Source organism: Canis lupus, chromosome 24 (genome assembly GCF_011100685.1).
Source record: "Canis lupus familiaris isolate Mischka breed German Shepherd chromosome 24, alternate assembly UU_Cfam_GSD_1.0, whole genome shotgun sequence".
Taxonomy (NCBI): domain Eukaryota; kingdom Metazoa; phylum Chordata; class Mammalia; order Carnivora; family Canidae; genus Canis; species Canis lupus.
Window position 1 is genome coordinate 13,133,935 of NC_049245.1, and position 6,300 is coordinate 13,140,234.

Below are 6,300 nucleotides of genomic sequence, written 5' to 3' on the forward strand. Positions count from 1 at the left end.
TCGTGTTATTAGAAAATCCAGTGATTTCCTGAATTTATTTTCTTGAGTAACCAAGAATGGTTTCCTTATGACTTTGGGGAATGCAAATGAGTTAGAATAAAGTTAGATGTAACATCATAATGACATGAACTAAAGATAAATATTCCCATCCCCAGAGGTCACAAACAGTGCAAGACTGTGGCAAAGATACCACAACTGATTTTTTAAAATTACTAAATTCTGGAAAGCCACATGCAAGGAAAGCCAGATTGATAACTGAAGACTCTCACTTCACTTCCCTGTTTCAAAGATGCTGAACTGGTCGGAAGACTTTTGCCGACAAAAGACATTAAAAGGAGATTATTCTGGATTAGAGCAGGTGTAGTGAAGGCTCTCTGGTAAGACTGGAAGACAGTATTGGGTGTCTCCTCTTTTTGGGGGACCAGGGAGTCATTAACATTTATCTCATGATGTTGAGAGTGATGCTTGTATATCAAGAGTTCATTTCTTGGGGTGTGTAGGTGGCTCAGTAAGTTAAGCATCTGATTCTTGATTTCAGCTTAGGTCATGATCTCAGGGTCATGGGATCAAGCCCCATGTTGGGCTCCGTGCTCAACTCAGAGTCTGCTTGACATGTTCCCCTTCCTTCCCCTGCTCTCTCTCTCTCTCTCAGATAGATGAATAAAATCTTTTTTTTTTTTAAGAGTTCGTTTCTTAACCTGGAAATTTCAGAGGGTGGAAACCCTCAGGAACTAGCCTGAGAAAGCAGGCCAAGAAAGGATGGGCCATGTGCCAGGGAAGAGAAAGATGCAAGCATCCCCCCACCCCCACCCCAGGCAGGAAGTCACTGCAGGAAATGGAAGAAGGTACCAGGTCCCTTTGTCTGTGATGGGCCATGGAGAGGGAAAAGGGAACAGGTCAAACCACTTAACCAAGTAATGAGATGCCTAACTATGAAAGCACATTGGAGGCATGCACCACAGGGGAACTAAAGGGAGATAAGGCAAATTTTCTGCTGGGGGAAAGGGTCAGGGTGGAGCTGAACCTTACTCTAAAATCTACATGTACCATCTATAACTAAGACCACTCTCTGTAGCAGAGGTTGTAGCCTTAAGACTGACACAAATGACATTCAGGCATCTCCCCTTCTTCCCACAGCATCTTTAAGGCAGCGGACTGCAGCCAGCTTTTTCCTGGACCCTCCCTTCCAGGTTGCTCCCCATATATTTGGGCCATATGTTAGTGTGAGACCCCCATGGTTTGGGGGAAGGATCTAGAAGAAAAAAAAGGATAAGAATGCATACCATATCTCCTGCCACTACCTATCTACTGCTGTCTCTTTTACTAATATAAGCTTAGCCCAAGCAAAAGAGAAGGGAGTAATTTTGAATTAGAATGAGATTGATTTTTTTTAATGGATTAGACAGATGGAATCAGACTGAGTTATGGTTTTATCCCCATTACCCACTGGGAAGAACCCACTCAGTAGCAATTACTGAAAAAATAAAATCATTCCACGAAGTTAACAACTCAATGAATTCAGATTCTTTGGTCAAACCAGTCAAATGAATAGCACTGTGTCATCAAAGAAACGGTAATGAGATTCCAGGCAGAGAAAAAATCAATGCAGTCTGAAGCAGGTACAAAATGTACAAGCAGGAGCAGTTCTGTGTAAGTGACACGATGTAGTACAAATCCAAATTGTTCATGAAAGTCGGCCAACTTGAGCCTTCACATGTGTGCATTTTCAGTTGTATTTCCAGGTCAAATAAATATATTACCTTAGTGTGGATTCTGTCAAAAGGAGAAACTAAGAGACTTAGATACAAGTATTTTGTTTGGGAGGTGATCCCAGAAAGCTCACTCCACATGGCCAAGGGAGAAGTGAGAATGAAGAAGGGAGAAAAAAAATTTTCAAAAGTCCTTTTTAATGAATGGCTTATGAAGGGGGGTGGGGGCTGGTAACTGGGGCTTGGCCCCACTGAAGACTTTCTGGGAAAAACACTGTAGGATTGTCCTCTTAGGGGTGAAGATACTTGGTTATTTATCCACCATCTCCTACGCCTCATTGGTTCAGAGTTGCTCCAAGGACATCAGCTCTTAAATGTCTATCTTGCCTTGTATACGGACAAAGTTTGTTCCCTTTGGCAAAGAGAGGGTGAGGATGGGAAGCCTATATAGAAACTGTCAGCAAATGGCCTCCAAGAAGGGCTGAGGGAATTTGGGCGAGACCCTGACAATATCTCCTACATAAATAGATCTGATGGAGGACAAAATGAGAAGCATTGGGTTGCCAATTTCTGGATCAAAATACACTGTTTTAAAAGCAAAGGGACTCCTTATCTTGAAAGGTTTGCCCACTTAGCAAATGCTTTGGTAAGTGTGTCTCATCATTGTCATTGAAAAAATTTAAAGCTAAAAAGACTACAAGATCTTATATGATCCATCTTAACTGAACTAACAAGTCTCCCCAAGTTAGGCAATGTCTGTACATTAATCATACTACCTGCTAGACCACACACACACACACACACACACAGAGAGAGAGAGAGAGAGAGAGAGAGAGAGAGAGAGAGACTTCAGCTCTTAGGGCAGAGATTTTTACCTATTTTATTCACTGGTGTGTCCTTATCACCCAGACCAGGGTCCAGAAAACCCATGGCCAGTCAGTGCTAACAAATACTTGTTATGTCATTGGTTGTAGGAGTCTTTGTGAATCCTTCCCCAGCAGGCAACCTGACAAGCTCCGTCACTTTATTTTTTATTTTTTGAGATAATTGACATATTAAGTTTCAGGTGTACAACATGATTTGCTATACGTGTATGTTGTGAAATGATAAGTCTAGTTAACATCTATCAACACACATACTTACAATTTTTTCCTTATGAAAACTTTGAAGACTTATGCGTGGCAACATTCAAATATGTAATACAGTATTATTAATTATAATTACCATGCTGCACATTATCTTACAGGACTTATTTATTTTATAAAAATAAAGTCTGTACCTTTTAACTCCTTCATCCATTTCACACACCCCGTATCCCCTACCTCTGGCAACCACCAATCTGTTCTCTATGTCTATCATCTTGGGATTTTTTTTTTAACTCCACAGATGAGTTTTTGTCTTTCTCAGTCTGATGTATTTCACTAAGCATAATGCCTCCATCCATGTTGTCTCAAAAGGCAGGATTTCCTCCCTTTTTATGGCTGAGAATGGTGTGTGTGTGTGTGTGTGTGTGTGTGTGTGTGTGTGTGACACATTACATTTCCTTTATCCATTCACCTATTGTTGGACACTTGGGTAATTTCTGGACGTTGACTATTGTAAATAATGCTGCAATGAACATGGCTGTGCAGGCATCTTTTCAAGTTATTGTTTTTATTTCCTTGGGACAGACAAGTAGGATTTCTGGATCATATGGTATTTCAATTTTAATTTTTTGAGGAATGTCTATAGTCTTTTACATAGTGGTTACACCAATTTACATTCCCACCAACAGTGCACAAGAGTTTCCTTCACATCTTTGCCAACACTTTTTATTTCTTATCTTTTGGTAATAGCCATTCTAACGGGTGAGGTGATATAAATGTCACTTTACCTGACAACTGAAATAGCCATTAGCCCGGAGTTTTTAGTCTAATTTTGTACCCTGGACCCTCTTGGCTGTGGACTCTTCAGGAAACTGTCATTAAACGCATAAAGTAAGATACAGAGGGAACCAACTGAAGTATAGTTATCAAAATATTTTAATTTTGTAGTTATAATGTATTAAATAAAAAATCCTGTGATGGGTCTAATAACTATTATAATTTCAAAGTAATGAGTATATGTGATTTTTTGAGGTATCTCCAACAGGTGTAATGTGGTGATTTCTACTGATGACACAGTTCTTGCTTATACTATAGTAGTTTGGTGCCTATGTTCATAATTGAAGGAAATGCTACCTTTCCTTTGAGGTTGGTAAAAACTAAAGGTGTAATTTTTTCCCATCCCAGTCCATGGACTCTGATATCTCCCCCACCCCTATAAATTAACACCTCCCCCCCACCCAGCAGTGGTTTACTGGACAGGGTAGGGGGAGGGGAGTCCCTGCATAGAAACATACTTTGAATTCATAATAAACTGGTGTGGAAAACTGTGGATGCCAGGTTAAAAATCCCTGCATCAGTACCTTTGGCTCTTTTCTGAACTCGGATGGTAGGTGAACTTTGAATGCGCACGCTAAGAATTGGGCTGGAAAACATGTCATTAATACTAGCTTTTATGGAGCATTTCCAGTGTGCCAGGTATTGTGCTAGGGACTTAAATGTACTGTCATGAATCTTCAAATAACTTTGCAAGGATAGAGGCGTAAACTGCATTTTCAGATGAGAGAGCCAGAGAAGCCCTATAATGTGGCTAATGTTGCAGGTAGGCTGAAAGCAAAGGCTTTTTCAGCAGTTCTCATACTGCTGCATCAAAATTAACTTGGAAGCATAGTAAAACTAGAGATTCTAGGTCTCACCAGAGATCCCCTATTGATCTGGGATGATGCTTTTCTTTTTTTTTTTTTTAAGATTGATGTTTTTCTTTTTTTTTTTTTTTTAAGATTTTATATATTTATTTGAGAGAGAAGCAAAGCACAAGCTGAGGGAGGGGCAGAGGCAGAGAGGGAAGCAGACACCCCGCTGAGCAGAGACCCTGATCAGGGCTCCATCCCAGGACCCTGAAATCATGACCTGAGCTGAAGTCAGATGCTTAACTGACTGAGCCACCCAGGTATCACTAGAACTGACGTTTTTCCAATGCCCCCCTGGGATGCCTCTGATGTACACTGCTTGCAAACTGCACTTAGAGACACGCTGATGATTTAAAGCTACATCTGCCTGGTTCTAGTCACTCAGGTGTTTATTCTAGGGAAGTGTTTTGTGCCCAGTGCCAGCTTGGACCACCTCCCCGGTGAAACACCCCCTCATGAGCACACAGCATGCTACCTCCAGCAGACACTGTTGGTCTCTCCTACCACCTCCCCCCAACCCATTTCCCCATTCTTGTGTCTCCCACCCCTACCAGGCTTTGCCAAGTCTTTGTTAACAGAAAGATTGGACAATTAGTGAGAAGAGAGTGATTATAGTTTAGAGGGTTTTCTCAGGCTGAAGAGTCTCCCCTACCCCCTGAGGCAGCTTCACGGGGGAGCTACTTCCTGAGAATGGGGGAGTCTTGCAAAGAAAGACACTCAGAATTTAAATCAAACTCCCCCTCCTCCTCAAAGAAATCTGCATATGGTTCATCTGGCCTGGCTTTTCCAGGCAAGCAGACCAGCAACCAGACACAGCATCCTTTTCTGCCTGAAGGCATTTGTGTTTAAAACTGCAGTAAAAAAGAAGATGACAGTTAAGGGGGTAATTGAGCATCTGGGGTTTCTCTGTTTTCTCTCTCTTCTCTGAGCTTGAGAAGCAATGTGGATACATGAGCCACCATCTCAGCTTGCTCCAGGTACAGGGGCAGCCATGAAATGCACAACAGGAATGGCCATGAAAGGAGCCCAGGCTGAAATACAGGGCTGAGTCCATCCCTCTGGCCACCTTGTGTTCTCCACCCAGAGATCACTGCACCTGCAAGGCTCTCCTCTATTCTGCTTAGTTGACAAGATAAAGGCAGGACTCAGAGAAATAAGGTGAAGTTCAAAGAAATTAGGCTGAGCTAGAGACCTAATTTTAGGACAACTAGATAAAGATCCTGTGATTAATAGCAATAATTGTCATGATAATGGAGCTTTATACATACTGCAGGTGGAAAAGCCACTGAGATTTGAGAATTAAGAAAGCTGGATTCTAGAAAGATTTCACTGAGCAGCTTAAACACAGGGATGTGGCCATGTGACAACACTGTAAAAGGAGCCAGGACACTTGTTCTTTTTAAAACCACCTGTGTCTAAGTGTATCATCAGTCCTACCCCATAGATTCTAAGTTGTCAGTTTACTACTGTATACTCAGCACAGAGACTACACTCAGAAAGTGTTTAAGACCTATTTGTTGAATAAATGAGTGAATGACAATTCCCAAATTAATCAAGAGTCCTCTGTTTTATGAAGGGTAGTGTTTAAAAGACACAAATTTACTTTTATAAAAGTAAACTAAGGAATTAAGTATTCAGAAATACAAGTCAGGTCTAAAAATGTTCTCTGAAGCGGTTACAGAGAGCAAGGGTAACTTATTGATACACCCAAGTGTCCATTTCTTCCCAAATTCTTGGGTGGTTCCAAATACATATGAAGTTTTTTAAAAAAAAAATATATGAGATGCTACAAAAGGAGTTTGTCAAGTTTGAGGCATG